The 21,365-nt window shown below is 45.5% G+C and overlaps 1 long non-coding RNA gene across 4 annotated transcripts in view; it reads right to left on the bottom strand.

Annotated features, from left to right (window-relative positions):
• Positions 1–2,016: 2,016 nt before the first annotated feature.
• Positions 2,017–21,365, bottom strand: part of LOC105494993 (uncharacterized) — a 44,972-nt gene continuing 25,623 nt past the window's right edge. For 3 of the 4 annotated variants that reach the window (XR_011621249.1, XR_011621242.1, XR_011621248.1), the window contains exon 7: positions 19,463–19,595. This is a non-coding gene — a long non-coding RNA (uncharacterized lncRNA). Of the gene's footprint in view, positions 2,088–19,462; positions 19,596–21,365 lie in introns of those variants that run through there. The other variant, XR_011621246.1, reaches the window with a different exon arrangement.

Here is a 21,365-nt window from a genome sequence, read left to right as displayed (position 1 = left end):
AAGAGTCTGTTCTAGGCCGGGCACGGTGGCTCAAGCCTGTAATCCCAGCACTTTGGGAGGCCAAGACGGGCAGATCACGAAGTCAGGAGATCAAGACCATCCTGGCTAACCCGGTGAAACCCTGTCTCTACTAAAAAAATACAAAAAACTAGCCGGGCGAGGTGGCAGGCGCCTGTAGTCCCAGCTACTCGGGAGGCTGAGGCAGGAGAATGGCGTAAACCCGGGAGGCGGAGCTTGCAGTGAGCCGAGATCGAGCCACTGCACTCCAGCCTGGGCGACAGAGCGAGACTCCGTCTCAAAAAAAAAAAAAAAAAAAAAAAGTCTGTTCTATCAGTAATTTCAAAAGGGAGGTGAGGTATAATGAGGCATATCTGGCTCTCCCTTCCCATCATGGCCTGAAACTAGTTTTTCGGATGAACTCTGGAATGCCCTTGGCCTAGAGGAAGGGTCCATTCAGATGGTTGTAGGGGCGCTTAGAATTTTATTTTTGCTTTACAGGATCCAGGAAAATTTTTCATCCTGTTTTTGTGTTTTGGCTTAAGCAGAAAGCATGATTTTATCCCATTCCTTCAAGAAGTAATCTCCACTGAGACACAAGCAGCCTATTTCATTACCTACCAGCAGCATCAATCACTTCTCTCTTTTGGGGGAAGATGACAGTAAACAATGTATATCAGGATGTGGGCTTTTTGTGGACTTTCGGCTTTACTCTTGTAATTTAAGTGGTTCACAAACATTCCAGTGGTCCCTGGAGATAATAGTGGCTGTAAGTACTGGGCAGATGAGGTTAGCATCTTCTCCCTGGAGGTTTGGTTGTCATCTTCAAACAACTACTAATTGCACAAGCAAATAGTGCTAAAAACACTTTTTCTGGCCGGGCATGGTGGCTCACGCCTGTAATCCCAGCACTTTGGGAGGCCGAGGCAGGTGGATCACAAGGTCAGGAGTTTGAGACCAGCCTGACCAACATGGTGAAACTTTGTCTCTACTAAAAATTAAAAAAATTAGCCAGGCATGGTGGCGGGCACTTGTAGTCCCAGCTACTCGGGAGGCTGAGGCAGGAGAATGGCGTGAACCCGGGAGGCGGAGCTTGCAGTGAGCCAAGATTGCGCCACTGCACGCCAGCATGGGTGACAGAATGAGACTCTGTCTCAAATAAACAAACAAAAAATATTTTCTGCCTTCCAGGAGGTTTTGTTTTTGTTTTTTGTTTGTTTGTTTGTTTTCTAAAACATTTGATATAGATAGACCTTCCAATGTCTTCTGTTGGTTAACTTTAATCATTCTTAGGTATTCTATTTCAGTTCTCCCTAGCCCACCTGCATACTTCTGCTAAATTAAGTGTTCCTTAATTGTAAACATTTATTTTTAATGAAAGAAAGGAAGCTCATTAATTTTGTACCAAAGAGAAAGGAAAACAATGGTCCTAATCACTTACTCCTTTATTTCCTCATCCCTGAGGCCAATGTAAATACTCACTTGGATTCAGGTATGCTTTTCTTTGGCTGGGTGTAGTGACTGTGTTTGTGATGTTACTCTTGGACCTCAGATAAGCCTGGAAGGTCACTATCTTTCCTGTTGTGAGAGAGCTGAAGGACGAAGTTGAATTTCTGGCTGCTGCCATATACCTGATGTCAACTGTACCATATCTAGATTATCACTCAGGTTCACACATTTATGGGAATGCCTTTATGGGAGTTTTTTTGTTTGTTTGTTTTTTGAGACGGAGTCTCGCTCTGTCGCCCAGGTTGGAGTGCAGTGGCACGATCTCCGCTCACTGCAAGCTCTGCCGCCTTCCGGGTTCACGCCATTCTCCTGCCTCGGCCTCCCTAGAAGCTGGGACTACAGGTGCCCGCCACCACACCCGGCTAATGTTTTTTGTATTTTTAGTAGAGACGGGGTTTCACTGTGTTTGCCAGGATGGTCTCAATCTCCTGACCTCATGATCCACCCGCCTCAGCCTCCCAAAGTGCTGGGATTACAGACGTGAGCCACCGCGCCCGGCCTATGGTAGTTCTTTAGAGCAGAACCTGCTTCTCTTAGGTTCCTCTTCTTCAATGAGGCTTTTCCTTCATGGCTTTGTCCTCCTGAAACAAAGAGGGTAAGAGAAGAGATTTTAATTATTTTGTCTTATTTAGGGAGACAAGGGTAATACATCAGAACATTTCTGTAGGTGAGGTTCTTTCAGCTACAGAATATAATTTTTTATTTATGATACATTTCGAAGTAACCTGTATGCAACTTGTGAACACTAGCCTTTGACACCATCCAGAGTAAAAGCATCTGCAGAGACAAGTTACCAGACACTTTCCCACATCCCAGCCCTAATGTTAGATAAGCACAGATACACTCTAACAATTGTCTTCCACACAATGAAATCAAGCAGTTAAGCAGCATACCACAATGCATCCTCATTTAATTGAAGAACCACATATTAAAAGAGAAAGCAAAATTTTTAAAAAGCCATGAATGTGAGCTTTGGGAATGTTCTTACACTACTGTTTTGAAGGCTTTCTGGAAGAAATGTACTCTCAGTAGCTACTTCTATGACATTAAAAAAAAAAAAAAGTATGTGGTCTCAAGATGAGCTTCCAAAAAAAAACCTGAACTGAGTAAGTTTCCTTGCTAGTGTCTAAGCCTTTGCAGCCCTTTGAGGACTGTGAGTTGAACTGTCTTTCTTATAGCTGCTTGGCTCCAAGAACTTCCAGAAGGGAAAGAAAATGAATAGGTTCATTAGTTGGTACTTAAAAGGACAAAGTGTGTGCATGGCTCACCCTAAGTTGTTTGTTAGTTTTATCAAAAAGGATTTTCACAAATGGCTCCAAAATAGCTGCCAACACTTGGCCAGTCTTGTAGGTATGATTGTGAAGAGACTGCATCAAAATGTCCTTGTCAAAATGTCACAATTTTCTTTTTAATTACCAGGTGCACAATAAGCACTACCATTGTTCTGTCCTCAACTGGGATAACAGTCAAATGATACATTATTTACATGATTTGGAGGGGGAAAATGCTGAAGTTTAAAGACTCATTTTTTAGGGGCTGGGTGTGGTGGCTCACGCCTGTAATCCCAGCACACTGAGGCCCGCAGATCACTTGAGGTCAGGAGTTTGAGACCAGCCTGGCCAACATGGTGAAACCCTGTCTCTACTAAAAATATATAAAATTAGCCAGGCGTGGTAGTGTGCACCTGTAGTCCCAGCTACTCAGGAGGCTGAGGTAGGAGAATCACTTGAGCCTGGGAGGTGGAGGTTGCAGTGAGCTGAGATCATGCACCGCGCTGCAGCTTGGGCAACAGATTGAGACTCTGTCTCTAAATAAATAAATAAATAAATAAATAAATAATTTTTGATTGGGCCAAAATATTCCCACATTAAAATGAACAAGTTGAAACAGCTACATCAAAATCCCCCTGGTTCCAAAATAACTCAGAATGCCCATGTCATATTCAGTATCAAAGACGATTGAGCAGAGACTGTATCTATATTCCTTCCTTTCTCTGTTTAAGGCCTTTACTTAGGTCTGGTTAAGTGATGTCTGGGGAAAGGATAACTCCTGGACTTGCAGCTGCTGCTACTGTGTGCAAATGGAAATTCTGAAACGCAGGGGATGTGATGGGATGAGAGTAAAACCATTTGTATAGAGAAGCAGGTTTTGTTCCATCTAGTTTTACTTTATACATGATGCTCCAGTTCTACTTCATACACAATGCTTCTTTTTTATTTTATTTTATTATTATTATTTTTTTAAATGGTGGCAGTGGAGGAGACACACAGCTCAGCCACCAGCCAGAGAGAACATGATGGTTCTTGCTGGAACTTTCTTATTCTATCAATAATCACTCCCAAAACACTGTCTTAATCTGTTCAAAAGTTTTCATGTTCACAGACCGCACTCGCACTTCTCTCCATGAGTATTTTGTTGATGAAAATGGGGTTCAGGAATGTGATTTCCTTAACACAAACTATCTTCATTTATCTTTAACTTGTGGTTTCAGTAATTTTGTGGCTATTTCTGAGTTTTGTTTATGTATTTGACTTAAGAAAGTAGCTGTTTATTGTCAGCAGCTAAATCATTGTTTTATACGACACAGATTATGGCTAGTTGGTGAAATAATAGCTAGGTACACATAGAAGGTATTACCACAGTCTGTAATCACATTCATGCAAGGGTCTGTTATTTTAATTTAGCTAACTGGTCGTTAGCAAGATAATTTTCAGAGATGCTGACCCCTGTGACTGGAATCGGATTTGTTGCAGGTAGTCCACATCTTCCTTAGGCCATGCGTCTGTCACCGGACCAAGGGATGACAATAGCACCAAAATAATCACATTACAAAAATTGGCTGGCCATTCATTCAAAATATGTTTGAGACGTTGGGGATACAATAGTCAGTTAATACACACCCACTGCCCTCAACAGGCTTACTAGATAAGCTCAAATCCAGTGGTTTCTTAGCTGATTGTGTTCCTGTATAGTGCTTTTAATGCTGGCAAACTTTTTTACCTCTGTGATTTTGTTTTCTTTTCCCAGCAATTCTGAGGCAGGTTGGAATGGTGATTTTCCGGTTTCAAGGATGATTAAACTGAGGCCCAAAGAGTTCAAGTCAGTTGACACAATCTTTGTGCTAGAGAGTGGTGGGTTTGGGACTAGAACCCAGACCTCTGGGCCTGAAAGATCTGCCTCCCAGGCCGGGCACGGTATCTCACGCCTGTAGTCCTGCACTGCTGCCTGAGAGCGAGACTCTGTCTCAAAAAAAGAAAGAAAAAAAAAAAGATCTGCCTCCTGTCTCTCTAGTAGCCCCTGCTACCTATCTGTAATAAGGCAACGTGACCTCTAATACCCCGCCATGCTTCCCATCACTAGTCTATTACCATTGTTTATTTTCTCATTGCATATATCACCATGTGAAGTTACTTTTACTTATTGTTGATTTCCCCTCTAGATTTTAAGTGCTAGAAGAGCACTTACCTTGCTTATTCCTGTTTTCCAATACCTAGACCAGTGCCTGCACATAGTAGGCACTCAATAAATATTTGTTGAAAAAATAAACTGAAAAGGAAAGATAATTTTGGCAGTAGCTGTAGCTACAAGTTATATCACTGAACTTTGGATCCCAGTAGAGTCTGCTTCTGATCTCCTTAGGATTCTATTTTTGTTCCCCCGAAGATTGGGCGCTGATAATCATAAAGTACTGGGACCCCATCAGCTTCCCTCTATTTTCAGTACAGAACGCATGAAAAGACTTAAAGTGAGGCCGGGCGCGGTGGCTCAAGCCTGTAATCCCAGCACTTTGGGAGGCCGAGACGGGTGGATCACGAGGTCAGGAGATCGAGAGACGATCCCGGCTAACACGGTGAAACCCCGTCTCTACTAAAAAATACAAAAAAAATAGCCGGGCGAGGTGGCGGGCGCCTGTAGTCCCAGCTACTCGGGAGGCTGAGGCAGGAGAATGGCGTAAACCCGGGAGGCGGAGCTTGCAGTGAGCTGAGATCCGGCCACTGCACTCCAGCCTGGGTGACAGAGCAAGACTCCGTCTCAAAAAAAAAAAAAAAAAAAAAAAAAAAAGACTTAAAGTGTGACTATCTCAGAGGGAAAAAGAAAGGGATAAGAAAACAATGGGCGAAAAATCTCACCCACCCATCCATAGTTCAATCTATGTTGATAGATTTTTTTATCTATTGTACCCTGTTTCACTATTACTATGTCAGGACATGGAAAATCTCTACTTTATGAAGGCTTTAGACAGTTTTTGTTCACGCCACAGATTTGAAATGACTTAATATAAATTTCTACTTGAAGCCTTTTAAGATTATGGTACATCCTAAGCACTTTAACACCTGCTTATTAAATTCGAAAAGAATAAAGTTAGATGTTTTTAGCCTGCCTTCTCCTCTATAGCTGTGTGTTGTGGTTCTTAATCAATGGAGTCCATTCAAAAATGGGAAAGAGATTTCAGAAGTCTTAGTAGGATTTCTCTATTGTCTTACTAACCTGGCACAAAGTAGATAAATAAATGTTTGTATATTGAAAGAAGGAAAGTGTCTGCTTCAAAGCCCTCCAGACAGTTAGGAGCAGAACTAGGCCTAGAACCCAATTCTCCTTTCTCCCAGCTCTTACTCCTGAAAGCCAACATGTTTTGTTTTGTTTTGTTTTTTCCTTAAAAAAAAAAAAAAGGACAGGGTGTGGCTCTGTTGCCCAACTGCAACCTCTGCCCTTGATCAGACTCAAGCGACCCTCCCACCTCAGCTTTCTGAGTAGGTGGGACCACATGCATGTACCACCACACCCAGCTAATTAAAAAAAAATTATAGAGACATGTTGCCCGGGCTGGTCTTAAACTCCTGAACTCAAGTGATCTGCCTGCCTTGGCCTCCCAAAATGTTGGGATTACAAGTGTGAGCCACTGAGCCACCATGCCTGGCAACCAACATGCTTTTACCTCAGTCATTCCTAACAAACACTTGGAAAAGCAAAATAGTATCCTGTGATACTCCAGAACCACTATGTTACTATGTAACAGGATTTCATTCAGTGTGCTGAGCATTTGTTGAAGGTCTTTTAAACTATATTTAAAACAAGAATCAATGCCTCAGGCCCTACCCCCAGAAACTCTAATTTATTTTATTTTATTTTATTTTATTTTATTTATTTTTTTTTTTTTGAGAGTCTCGCTCTGTCCCCCAGGCTGGAATGCAGTGGCGCGATCTCGGCTCACTGCAAGCTCCGCCTCCCGGGTTCACGCCATTCTCCTGTCTCAGCCTCCCGAGTAGCTGGGACTACAGGCGTCCACCAACACGCCCGGCTAATTTTTTGTATTTTTAGTAGAGACGGGGTTTCACCGTGTTAGCCAGGATGGTCTCGATCTCCTGACCTCGTGATCCGCCCGTCTCGGCCTCCCAAAGTGCTGGGATTACAGGCGTGAGCCACCGCGCCCGGCCCTTATTTTATTTTATTTTAGTTTAGTTTTGAGACAGAGTCACTCTGTCACTCAGGCTGGAGTGCAGTGGTGCAGTCTTGGTTCACTGCTACCTCTGCCTCCCGGGTTCAAGTGATTCTGCCTCAGCCTCCCCAGTAGCTGGGTCTACAGGCACATGCCACCACACCCAGATAAATTTTGTATTTTCAGTAGAGATGGGGCTTCACCATGTTGGCCAGGCTGGTCTCAAACTTCTGACTTCAAGTGATCCCCCCGCCTTGGCCTCCCAAAGTGCTGGGACTGGAGGCATGAACCACCGCGCCTGGCCTCTTATTTATTTATTTATTTGAAACGGGGTCTCGCTCTGTTGCCAGGCTGGAGTGCAGTGGCACGATCTTGGCTCACTGCCGTCTGCCTCCTGGGTTCAAGTGATTCTCCTGCCTCAGCCTTCTGAGTAGCTGGGACTACAGGCATGCAGCACCACACCCAACTAATTTTTGTATTTTTAGTAGAGATGGGGTTTCACCATGTTAGCCAGGTTGGTGTTGATCTCTTGACCTCGTGATCCACCTGCCTCTGCCTCCTAAAGTGCTGAGATTATAGGCGTGAGCCACGCTCCGGCCCTGCATTTCTTTTATGTGTGAAGTGATACTGATATTGATACGTTGAGAACCACCGTAGTAAACAAAGTGATCAGAGCAGATAATGAAAACTCACAGCCTTGTATCTTTGTGGGCAAGGGATCAAGTCTTGGTCTTTTCGACACATTCACTCATAAGTTCATCACAGCACTATACACAATAGCAAAGACATGGAATCAAGTCAGGTGCCCTTCAGCAGTTGACTGCATAAAGAAAATGTGGTACATACACACCCCGGAATACTGTGCAGCCATAAAAAATCCCAAAAGTATGCCCTTTGCAGCAACATGAATACAGCTGGAGGCCATTATCCTAAGCGAATTAATACAGGAACAGAAAAGTAAGTACATGTTCTCACTTAAAAGTGGGAGCTAAGCATTGGGTACACATGGACACAAAGATGGGAACAATAGACACTGGGGGCTGCAAAAGAGTGAGAGGCAAAGGAAAAACTACCTATTGGGAATGATGCTCACTACCTGGGTGACAGGATCAGTTGTACCCCAAACCTCAGCATCATGCAGTATAACCATTAACAGACCTGCACATGTACTCCCTGAATCTAAAAGTTGAAAAAAAAAAGTCTTGGTCTTTTTATCCACAGTGTCTAGTACAGAGGAGGTACTTAGTGTTTGCTGAATTGACAGTTGGTGACAAACCATAGTGAAAGGTCACAAACCGCTCCTTAGTCTGCTGCCATTCTTGAGCTCACAGAGTGAGAGGGAAGCACTGCAACAGTATCACAGATGTTCTCCCACTAAGCGAGTTGTCATATGGATGGCAGCTTGGCATAGGGGGCTTCCTATTAACTTACTTAGCAGCTGCCACTGTCTTTAAAGGTGAGGAGAGGCCAGGCACGGTGGCTCATGTCTGTAATCCCAGCACTTTGGGAGGCCGAGGCAGGTGGATCACTTGAGGTCAGGAGTTCGAGACCAACCTGACCAACATGGTGAAACCCTTTCTCCACTAAAAATACAAAACATTAACCAGGCGTGGTGGCTCGTGCCTGTAGTCCCAGCTACTTAGGAGGCTGAGGCGGAGAATTGCTTGAACCCAAGAGGTGGAAGCTGCAGTGAGCCAAAATTGCACCACTGTACTCCAGGCTGGTGACAGAGTGAGACTCCATATCAAAACCAAAAACAAAATGGTGAGGAGAAGCCAGGGGACTACCACCACTGTCTGCAATCCTCTGAAGGGAGGTGGAGTAGATGTATTCAACGTGGGCTTGAGGGCAGAGCTAGGGCAGTGGAAACGACATAAGGAAGACCGTCTAAGGTTAGAGCTGCCCAACAATGAATTGGAGTGCCTGAGGACATGATGACTGTCGCTGGAAGTGTGCACGCAGATCCTGGATGCTTATTTGGCAGGATGCTTTACTCTTTCACTCTGGAGATTCTGTGGTTTGGGGATCATCTTCAAGTAGGTATCGAAGTCTGAAGTCCACCTGGAATTCCCGACATACTCTCTGACACATAAGAGTTCCCTGTATATACAAGTGGGGAGGAAAGGCTAAGGGGCATCATGAGGATCTGTGCCTTACCATAAGAACCCAAATGCTGAGAAGTTTCCCTAAGCCTCTGTTTGTGCCTCCCACCCCCTCCCTGGGTGTCCTCCCCAGTGCCTGGGATAGGTGCTTAACAAAGTTTACTGGCATTAATGCTGTTGGTGGGCAGGAGGTGCCCAATTTGCATTGGAAAAGAGAGAAACAGCAGTAGCAAAAAGATGGCAATGAGGGACAGGAGAGACCCACTTAGCTGGAGGGGGTGAGGGTCCATGCACCAAATAGGCGTATGCAAAGAAAGCGATAAACCTTTCATAACAGGTAAAGGAAGGTGAATTTTATCCAGTGTCGTGTTTAGCTGAGTTCAGACTAGAAAGCTGGGCTGGATGAGTCAGTTTGACAAGGCCTTTTTAGATTTAGGAGCCTGTTCCATTTTTCTCCTCTTCCTCCTCTTCACTGTAAGCTATCCCTTGAGCTGTATTCTGAAACCCTTAATGGTTTTTCCATCTCACTAGGGACAGTTTGCAAACCCTCTCTGGCTTGGCCAGGGTTGGGGCTGGGCACAAGAGGAGGTGGCTCCCAGCAATAAGCAACCCACAGAATTGTGTCTGTTATTTAAGAAAAGTTTCTGGTTTTCGGCTAATTGCAAAAATACATAATGGATGCTTTTCGCATCTGCTAGTTATTCTGGTACAGGCCTGCATCCAAGAGCAAACTTTAAACAAACAATAAGATTATCGAGCTTAACTATTTCAATGTGTAACAGAAAGCCAAGCCCCATACACTTAAATTAGCACACATGCACTCAGACACAAGCACACAAGAGATCATATCAACAGATACACAAACATACACACATACAGATGCATGTTTTGGCACTAGTGCATGCCCAAATGCATACTTACACACTAGCACCTAGTACATACAAGCATGCGCAACTTGCACATGTGCCCAGTCACCAGCACCGATAGACATATTCTCAGACACACAAATATACATACACTCACACACTAGTATATACCAACGCATTTGAACATCACAGACACACAGTCTCAGGCACAGATGCATTTACACAAATCATTCTTACTGCAATGAGAGATAGACCTGGGTAGGTGTGTGTGTCCTCCCAGTGCAGAGTTAAATGAAGCAGTCCGGCCGGGCGCGGTGGCTCAAGCCTGTAATCCCAGCACTTTGGGAGGCCGAGACGGGCGGATCACGAGGTCAGGAGATCGAGACCATCCTGGCTAACACGGTGAAACCCCGTCTCTACTAAAAAATACAAAAAAACTAGCCGGGCGAGGTGGCAGGCGCCTGTAGTCCCAGCTACTCGGGAGGCTGAGGCAGGAGAATGGTGTAAACTCGGGCGGCGGAGCTTGCAGTGAGCTGAGATCCGGCCACTGCACTCCAGCTTGGGCGACAGAGCGAGACTCCGTCTCAAAAAAAAAAAAAAAAAAAAAAAAAAAAAAAAAAAAAATGAAGCAGTCCATCAGCTGGGCACTGGCTGTCCGGGTGTTACCAGGTGTAGTTATCAGTATGGCCACCAAGAGGCGCCCAGGATCCATCCTGCATCCACTTTTCATGGCTTCTGCCAGCTGGTCAATTTTTTCTGTACCCACAAGCCTGCATCTCCCTGTTCTGGATCCCTGCACAGAACTAGGAGACTCCTTGATCCCAGCCCCAACCTTCCAGGATCCACTGTGCTCACTCTCATCTTTTCCCTGTCCCACAGCACCGAAACAACCACAAGTCCCATCCCTCCTCCCTCCTAGCAGAACACATGCTTCAGAACTCCCTGCTTGTCCTGTGGCTGCTCCATGGAGAACTGGATCTGTCAGGTCTTGATCATGATGTGACTTCTACCTGGAACTTCTCCCACAGGAGCAGCTGTCAAAATCTCACCTGTATTACAGTCTATTTCAGAATCTCCCAGTGCAAGGCTGCCAGAGTCAAGAATACATGTTCAAGTAATTCAGTGAATGAATTAATGTCCCACTCGAATACCTGACTCTGCCTTCCCTGCTAACCCCAGCTGGAGAGGTCTCTCACCTTCTAGCACCTGCCTCCTGGCACTTGTGTGTGTGTGTGTGTGTATATATATTTCAATAAAAACAAATGCCAGGCTCGGTGCAGTGGCTCACGGCTGTAATCCCAGTTACTTGGGAGGCTGAGAAAGGAGAATCTCTTGAACCTGGGAGGTGGAGGTTGCAGTGATGAGATCATGCCACTGCACTCCAGCCTGGGTAACAGAGAGAGACTCTATCTAAAAAAAAAAAAAAGAAAATCCCCCCCACCCCATGTCCCCCTCCAACACAAAATGCCAGCTTCAAAACACAAGCTAGAGGCAGACTCAATATGTCATGAAGTCAACCCCTTCCAGCATCCCTGACAAGTAGCTACTCTAGCAACAGATAACTCACCCCTCCCCGAGCAGCCCTCTTCACTGGATAGCTCAGACTTCCAGAAAGTTCCACTTTGTTCTTCCACATTCTCAGAGCTCTTTCATCATGACAGGGGCTGTGGCAACTTCTGATAATGCAGTAGTAGAATAAGTGCAAAGTGCAGGGGAGAGTGTGTAAACTTTCCAGAGAAGTGGGGGCAGGGAATTGGGATCAATTACAGAGGGAGTACGAGTATAAAAACAATCATTCCACCTGCTGTTTAGTGAATGTTTACTGTGCTCATGACTGCAGTCTTTATAGAGGAAAAGTTCTAACCCAGGTCTGCCTGTCTGCAGTCTAGTCTAAAACACCTCTTGGGACACAAACAAAATAAAGCGTTTTGGGAGCAGACCAGTAGAGGGACAGCCAGGTGTATAAATTTTCTTTTGCTACATAATAAATCACCATAAATTTAGTGACTTAAAACAACATCCATCACCAGGTGTGGTGGCTCACACCTGTAATCCCAGCACGTTGGGAGGCTGAGGTGGGCAAATCACAAGGTCAGGAGATCAAGACCATCCTGGCTAACATGGTGAAACCCCGTCTCTGCTGAAAATACAAAAAAAAAGTAGCACGTGGTGGCACCTGCCTGTAGTCTCAGCTACTTGGGAGGCTGAGGCAGGAGAATCGCTTGAACCCAGGAGGTAGAGGTTGCAGTGAGCCGAGATCGTGACCCTGCACTCCAGCCTGGGCAACAGAGCAAGAGTCTATCTCAAAAAACAAAAACAAAAAAACCATCATTTATTACCTCACAGTTCTGTAGGTCAGAAGTCTGCGCAGGCTTGACTGTGTTCTCTGCCCACAGTATGGCAAGTCTGAAATCAAGGCTTCAGCTGGGCCTGGCTCTCATTCAGAGGCCCTGGGAAAGAATCACTTCCAAGCTCATTCACATTGTTGGCAGAATCCAGTTCCTAGCGAGTCCCCATTACCTTGGTCACTGCTGGCCATGGGGTGGCCTTGGCACTAGAGGCTGCTCTAGGTTCCACGTGCACTTTCCACTTTCAAGATAGAGTCCTCATGCTTTGAATTTCTGACTTTCTTTTCTGTCACCAGCTGGACAAAACTCTGCTTTTAAAGGGCTCACATGATTACCTTAGGCCTACCTGGTTAATCTCCCTATCTTAAGTCAACTGGTTAGTAACCTTAATTGCATCTGCAAAATTCTTGCCATGTAATATAACATATTCCACGGAAGAGCTAAGTATCCAAGGGTGAAGGTCATTGGGGCAGGCCGAGTTCTATGATGTCACCAGTGACCCTCACCCTTGTAAAGTGCCCTCCCCTTTGAGTGTGTGTTGAACCTGTGGTTATGTTATGGTATGTGGCAAAAGATAGATTAACTGGGTGGGCCCAATCAAATCCCATGGGTTCATTAAAAGTGAGTTTTCTCTGGCTGGTAAGAGAGAAGGAAGTCAAAATCAAGTCATGAGAAGTACTTGACCTGCCTTTACTTGCTTTGAAGGGAGTGGGGAAATGTGCAAGGAAGGGAGAATGGCTTCTAGGAGCTCCACTCACCCCCGGCCGACAGCAAGGAAATGAGGACCTCAGTTCCACAGCTGGAAGGAACATTCTGCCAACAGTATGAAAGAGGCTGGAAGAGCTTCTAGATGACATAGATGACAGCCCAGCCCTGCTGACATCTTTTTTTTTTTTTGGTGGAGTCTCGCTCTGTCACCCAGGCTGGAGTGCACTGGCACAATCTTGGCTCACTGCAACCTCCACCTCCCAGGTTCAAGCGATTCTCCTGCCTCAGCCTCCTGAGTAGCTGGGACTACAGGCGCATGCCACCAGGCTTGACTAATTTTAGTACTTTTAGTAGAGACAGGGTTTCACCATGTTGGCCAGGCTGGTCTTGAACTCCTGACCTCAAGTGATACGCCACTCTCGGCCTCCCAAAGTCCTGGGATTACAGATGTGAGCCACTGCGCCCGACCCCCACTGACATCTTGATTCAGATGTTGTAATACTGTGAGCAGAGATCCCAGTCAGTGGCACCCACCCTGATATATGAACTACAGAACTATGAGGTAATAAACAGGACTGCTCTAAGCTGCTGTTTGTGGTAATTTGTTATGCAGCAATAGAAAACTAATATGCCGGGCAAACAGCACATCATTGCCCGACCAAGGACATCTCTTATTATCTACCTACATCCTCCTTTTTTCCTCCTCCTCCTATTCCTCTATTTAAAAAATAATTTCGGCCGGGCGCGCTGGCTCAAGCCTATAATCTCAGCACTTTGGGAGGCCGAGACGGGCGGATCACGAGGTCAGGAGATCGAGACCATCCTGGCTAACACGGTGAAACCCCGTCTCTACTACAAAATGCAAAAAACTAGAAGGGCGAGGTGGCGGGCGCCTGTAGTCCCAGCTACTCGGGAGGCTGAGGCAGGAGAATGGCGTAAACCCGGGAGGCGGAGTTTGCAGTGAGCTGAGATCCGGCCACTGCACTCCAGCCTGGGTGACAGAGCGAGACTCTATCTCAAAAAGAAATAAAAAATAAAAAATAGTTTCATCTGAATATTATTCATCCATAAAAAGGCTGATTCTGACACATGGTACAACATGGATGAACCTTGAAGACATTATGCTATATAAAATAAGCCAGTCACAAAAATAAAAATACTGTATGATTCCAAATATATAAGTAATCAGATTCATAGAGACAGAAAGCAGAATGGTGGTTGCCAGGGGCTGGGAGGATTGGGGAATGGGAGGATTGCTTAATGGGTTTGGAGTTTCAGTTTGGGAAGATGTAAAAGGTTCTGGAGATGAATGGTGGTAATGCTTGCGTAACAACATGAATGTACTTAATGCCATTGAATTGTACAATTAAAAATGGTTAAATGGGCTGGGTGTGGTGGCTCACGCCTGTAATCCCAACACTTTGAGAGGCCAAAGCAGGTGGATCACTTGATGTCAGGAGCTCAAGACCAATGTGGTCAACATGGTGAAACCCCATCTCTACTAAATACAAAAATTATCCAGGTGTCGTGGCACATGTTTGTAATCCCAGCTACTTAGGAGGGTGAGGCAGGAGGATCACTTGAACCTCGGAGGCAGAGGTTGCAGTGAGCCGAGATGGTGCCATTGCACTCCAGCCTGGGCAACAGAGCAAGACTTTGTCTCAAAAAAAAAAAAAAAAAAAAAAAACTCCAAAAAAAAAAAAAGTTAAATGGTGAATTTTGTGTTATGCTTATTTTACCACAATAAAAACAATTTTTAAAATAGTCTCATCAAAGTAATGCATATCATGGTTAAAAAGCAACAGCCTCCATCTGCCTGACACCTTCTATGATGTCAAAGAGTTCAGACTCAGCCGTTTCTTCTAAGACTTGCCTTTATATATTTATTATGCTTCTCCTGCCTTTTTTTTTCTTAATGTAGGCAGAATAAATGGTAAAGATTTCAAACAGTGAAAATTAGGTCTTCATCCGACCCCCATTCTCTCTGTTCAAAAGCCCCCCTCAAAAAAGCAATGCCAGGTTTCCTGTATATTTTTCCCCTAGGTACTCAATGCATAAATAAGCATATTCTATACATATATACATAGCTTCTTTCTCTTCTTTCTTTTTATTTCTTTCTTTTCTTTTTCTCTTTCTGTCTCTCTCTCTCTCTGCTTCCTTCCTTTCTTTCTTTCTTTTTTTTTTTTTTTTTTTTTTTTACAGGAGACCAGAGTTTTATTATTACTCAAACCAGTCTCCCCCAAAACTTGGGGACTGCAGTTTTTAAGGATAAAATGATGGGTAGGTGGTCGGAAAGTGGGGAGTGCTGATTGATCCAGTTGGAGATAAAATCATAGGGAGTCAAAGCTGTCCTCTTGCCCTGAGTCAGTTTCTGGGCAGGAGCCACAAGACCAGATGAGCTAGTTTATCAGTCTGGGTAGTGCCAGCTGATCTGTCGAGTACAGCGTCTTTAGTTACAGAAGAGGAAGGCAGTGGCAATCTGATATGTTAGGAACCCTGTACTGTGACTGTGTAGACAAGGTATGAGGCCAGCTCTCCTGAGGGGCTTTAATTGCTCTGTAACTCAACTTTGATTCCTTAAAGCAGTCTGTTTGTATTTGAAAGCATGCCATTCCAGTCAAAGCCTTGACAAAATAACCAGAATCTCCAACTGCGTCCCAAAGTCAGGCAATTGGTGCCGTGCAATTTTCCTTTGAATTGGGGGTCTCTTCAGTATAGTCCCTTCATGGTTTGCCAGGAAGATGTTACCGGAAAGGAGTCCCAATCCAGACCCCCAGAGAGGGTTCTCGGATCTTGCACAAGCAAGAATTTGGGATGAATCCATAGAGTGAAGTGAAAGCAAGTTTATTAAGAAAGTAGAGAAAAGAAAGGCTACTCCATAGACAGAGCAGCATAGCTCCTTGGCTACTCCATAGACAGAGGAGCATTGCTCCTTTGCTTTTTGCACAATGGTGACACATATGGACTCCCTCTTTTTTTTTTTGGACAGGGTCTCACTCTGTCGCCCAGGCTGGAGTGCAGTGGCGCGATCTCAGCTCACCGCCACCCCCACCTCCCGGGTTCAGGCGATTCTCCTGCCTCAGCCTCCTGAGTAGCTGGGACTACAGGCGTGTGCCACCACGCCTGGCTAATTTTTGTATTTTTAGTAGAGACTGGGTTTCACTATGTTGGCCAGGCTGGTCTTGAACTCCTGACCTCAGGTGATCCGCCCGCCTTGGCCTCCCAAAGGATTATAGGCATGAGCCACCACGCCCAGCCAACATTCTGTTACATTTAAAAGCATATATATTTCTTGAATTTCAAGAGCTCTCTCTCGGTCTGTTTCTTTTTTCCTCATACCATCCAGGTGTATTTGATGATACAATGCCCCCTTGAATCCCTGGGAAAATGTAAATAGAGGGAAAAAACTATTTTTTAGTTCTTTTTTGTTTCTTGTGTTATTCCTATTTCCTCTGAGCCCATTTTATTTGTTTGTCTTTCTCGGAGTTTGGAGGCTTTCCTCAAATGTGTGGTCATCTTTGATTGTCCATTCATATTTAGGAATGAAGAACTAAAAAGCCCATTGACTAGCTGGTATGCCTTAGGTTGCCAGTGGCAACCAGTCAGTCAGTCACTAGAGTAGAGGACTTCTTCTCTCCACTCCCACCCCAGTGCCAGAGCATGTCTTCTGGGGACATTAGATTTCTCCAGAAACCCCCTGATCTCCCACCTGGAGCACAGATGCCAACTTTCCCAGTGCTCTGCACACAGTGGTGGGGAGAGACTGTCCAATGTACAGACTTCCCATCAATCCCCTCTTTAAGCTCTGTGTCTTGCTGGTTCTGCCCAGGTGCTCCCTCCGTCGTCTCTGCACACACTCTACTGAGGTTTTCTCTGCCCTGCTGCATCTGTTACCTCCATTTGCTTTTTTTTTTTTTTTTTTTTTTTTTGAGATAGGGTCTGGCTGGGGTTTAGTGGCACAATCTTGGCTCACTGCAGCCTCTGCCTTGCGGACACAAGTGATCCTCCCACCTCAGCCTTCCAAAGTGTTGGGATTACAGGTGTGAGCCACTACACCTGGCCCATTTGCTTTTTAGTGTCCTGAAATTTGTTGAAATATCTTGTCAACTGAGGTTACCTCACCCATTATCTTTATTGCTGTGGGTTTATTTATTTATTTTTTTATTCCTTAACCGTCATTTTAGAAGGCCCTTAAGAGACAAGGGGATAAAACAAGTGATCAGTTTATCATCTCCGGTCATGACATGCCAGCTCAAGCTCACTCTTGCCGCCACTCAGTACCACACCGGCCCAATTGTGAGGTCCTCAAAGTGTCTCAAGCCTCCCATTGTGGCTCCTTCCTCCCTTAACCCCAGGATTAGGGGGTTCCCAAAGTTCTCTCCTCCTCAGGAAAGCACTGTGGACTCCTTTATCCTGAGGATGCATGACAGGTGTCACAGTCTGTATTGGTTCAAACCTAACAAATGAAGTGTGAATGGTGCAATTTCAGTACTAGGCTTGGTTTGGTGAAGACAGATCTCAGGCATGAATGCAGTCCTTATATGTTTTGAGCACCTAAATTGGTATCATGTTACTCGCTGGTGATAACACAAGACTGACTCTCCCAAAGGACTGAGACAGTTTCTGGAAAGGGGCTGTTCTACTCAGCACTACACTGTGTCCTCAGACCCTGACATGCAGCCTGTGATCACTGAGGGGCTTTTGCGGTCCCTGACCAATGAGACGTAAAGCCTGGTTGCCCTGGTGGTAGCTGCATGGGGCAGACCCATGGGCCTAGGTGATATCCCCAAGACTGGGACACCAGGCCTCCTAGAGGCCCCTACCTAGAGGATCTCCAGCAGACAGGATCTGACCAACCAGCCTGGTTTGTGCAGGACTGAGGGGTTTCCCAGGACATAAGATCTTCAGTGCTAAACCCAGAAAGTTCTAGGCATATGGGGATGAGTTGGTCAACCTACATGCAGAGGGCTTCTCTGCTGGCCTCTCCCTCCCTTCAACTTCAGGCTCTTTCCATAGAGGAAGGTTTGGGGCCTTGCTGGCTGCTCTAAGCTAACTTGCCAGGGTCCCAACTAGACCCCTCTGCCCAACCCCCAAATTATAGGCTCACTCCCACCTCTTCCCCATCACTGAGCTGTAAAGGACAGTCCGGCTTCTCCCAGGGCAGAAGCCCTTCTACAGCCTCCTTCACCGGTCCCCCAGCTCTGCCTGTAGCCCCCGAAATGGGAGCTGGGGTTGCTGTGTCCCTCACAAAGGGCTTTCCTGACACCTCCCCTCAATATTCCAACAATGACCTCATTGGACTCCTCTTCCTCATCTCAATTAATAATGCTATAAAATAATGATAAATGACATTTGCAGATCACTTATATGTCAGACCTCATGCTAAGCTTTTACTATATATCACCTCATTTAATCATCTGAATGACATCACAGGCAGGTACTATTATCCTTATTTTACAAATGAGGAAACTGAAGCTCAGAGAGGCTAACTTACTTAGAGCCACACAGATGGTCATAATTGCAGAAATAGAGCTCAAACCTAGAAGTATCTGATGCCCAAGTCTAAGAATGTGAAATGGTCTTGAAATGTCCAGTTTAAGTCCCGCCTCCTCCAGAAGGCCTTCTCCAATCATGTTTGCCCCCTGCACCAAACTTTCACAGAAAACCCAACTCCAATGGCTTAACTCTTTTTTTCTTTTTCTTTTTCTTTTTTTTTTTTTTTAGGTGGAGTCTCACTCTGTCGCCCAGGCTGGAGTGCAGTGGCGTGATCTCGACTCACTGCAAGCTCCGCCTCCCGGGTTCACACCATTCTCCTGCCTCAGGCTCCCAAGTAGCTGGGACTACAGGTGCCCACTGCCACGCCTGGCTAATTTTTTGTATTTTTAGTAGAGATGGGGTTTCACCGTGTTAGCCAGGACAGTCTTGATCTCCTGACCTCGTGATCCGCTTGCCTCAGCTTCCCAAAGTGCTGGGATTACAGGCGTGAGCCACCGTACCCGGCTGGCTTAAACTTTTAGGACATTATTTGTTTACTTAACAAGAAGTCCTTGTAGGGATGGTGCAGTAACTTAGATATAACAAGGACCACAACTCTTTCCATCTTACTATATCATTATCCCAAGGGTATAGGCATGGCAGATTGTACTTACCCAATATAATACTTGGACACAACAATATCTCCCACACCACTTGCTCTTCTGCAGTGTGACCTTGCCATTCCCCCATCAACAGGTACAGTCTAATTCTCTTCCCTTTGAATCTGGGCTAGCCTTAGTGACTAGCTTAACCAATACAATGTGGAGGAAATGACATTTTGAACTTTCAAGGTTAGGTCGTAAGTCTTGCAGCATCTGTCTGGGCTTCTTAAAAGTCTTAGTCTTAAAACACTTGCCCTTGAAAACCAGCTGCCATGCTGTGAGACACCTGAGCCATAAGGAGGTGCCCTGGTGAAGAAAGTGACCAGGTCAAGAGCTCCGGATGAATTCCCAGGGAATATGCAGCATCAACTGCCAGCAATGTGGGTGAGCCATCTTGGACATTCAGTCCAGTAGTCTTTAAATGAGTCTTGGTCAGACTGCAAGAATGTGAGAGCCCTCATGTAGGACCCATTCAGTTCAGCCCAGTCAACCTACAGGATAGTGAAAGATAATAATACATTGTTTTAAGGTACCAAATTTTGGGGGTGATTTGTAAAGCAGTAATAGATAATTAAAACAATTGGCTTTCTTCTAGCCTGTTGCCTCAAGTTATAAGATGACTGCTTCAGCTCCAAGCATCATTTCTTTTTTTTTCTTTTTTTGTTTTTTGAGACGGAGTCTCACTCTGTTGCCCAGGCTGGAGTGCAGTGGTGTGATCTCAGCTCACCGCAAACTCCACCTCCCAGGTTCAAGTGATTCTCCTATCTCAGCCTCCCAAGTAGCTAGGACTACAGGCACCTGCCACCACACCCGGCTAATTTTGTATTTTTAGTGGAGATGGGGTTTCACCATGTTGGTCAGGCTGGTCTTGAATGCCTGACCTCAGGTGATCCACCTGTCTCGGCTTCCCAAAGTGCTGGGATTACAAGCATGAGCCACTGCACCTGGCCTCCAAGCAGCACTTCAAACAACCATATCTAAAAGCAGAAGTGAGTACAGAGCAAAGGCTTTCTCCTTGAGTGACTTTAAGAGGGACGAAAATCTTAACCCAGAAGTCCCCCAGTATTATCTCTGCATATCTCATTGGCCAGAATTGGGCTATACCCTCTCCTAACCAAGAGAGAAATGGGCAAAGGAAAAGGAAGAGGGAAATGATTGTCGGGTAGACAACCAACAGTGTCTGCCATACTTGTTGATGTGGTGGCTCTAGGAGAAAGAAGAGTCAGGTGGGAAAATGATCCAAGGCTAAAGAAGGAGCCTTCCCTATTTCCAGAAGCAAAGCCTCAGTGGCAACAAGTCTATTGAAAGCTCCTTCTTTAGATAGATAGCATGGTGTGCTTACTAGAGTTCTGCTCTGGGAGGCAGAACCTGGCTCTAGCGTGGTATAATATTGCTGAGTCAGTTTCCCATTTTGTGCCTCAGTTTCCTCATCTGCACAATGAAAGGATTCCTTCTAATTCCTTCAGGTTAGGAGAAGCCAGGGCAGAAGGGAGGTGCTGGAAGCTTAGCTTGTGTGTAGGTGGTGAATGGTCCAAGTCAAGCTCAGCAGAGCCTGCCTCTAGCCACAGATGCCGGGATTTACCAAACAAACCCTAATCACTTAATGAGAAATGAAAATGGTGCCTGGTTCCTCCACTTAATTACCCCTTTGAAAACAACACACAGGAGATTTATGGTAATCACCATAATCACCTCATAAAAACCCGAGTGTTTAAAGATGGACACGCCTCATTTCTGGGAGGAATTAGAGGCAAAAATCAAGGCAAGGAATTTCTGGCCTGCCTTGGCCTTGGCTCCCTGGAATCCAGAACTCTGGCCACAGAGTGCCCGCTACCCTGGATAGCCTCCTGGTCCCAGCCAAATATTGTTCCTAATGCTCCACAGCCAAGGTGTCCTTGCAGGCCTGCTTCCTGGGTCTCCTCTGTCATGATGTACCAAGAAGACTCACAATTCTGAAGGTCAGGTGGAGGTCCTTTAGGAGGAGACAGGAACATCTCTGAGTCCTGTCACTTATAAAATCTGAGCTAAAAGACTGGAGGGGAGGTTGAGGGATACAGGCTGTTCCTAGCTGTGGAAAGCCATAGCTCACAGGTTTTCCTGAGGCCATCCAGTCCTGACTTGTACATCTCCCATGACGAGGAGTCTAGATCTCCCGGGACATTTACTGAGATACACAGACAGCTAGAAGATTCACACCCTGCTCAGCAGAAATCTGTCCTCTTTCAGCTCCTTATAACTAGACTCAGATCACTGGGCATCAA

The sequence above is a fragment of the Macaca nemestrina genome, chromosome 1 (genome assembly GCF_043159975.1).
Source record: "Macaca nemestrina isolate mMacNem1 chromosome 1, mMacNem.hap1, whole genome shotgun sequence".
Lineage (NCBI taxonomy): Eukaryota > Metazoa > Chordata > Mammalia > Primates > Cercopithecidae > Macaca > Macaca nemestrina.
Note: the sequence above shows the minus strand (reverse complement) of the source record. Positions and strands in the feature narration are given on the sequence as shown.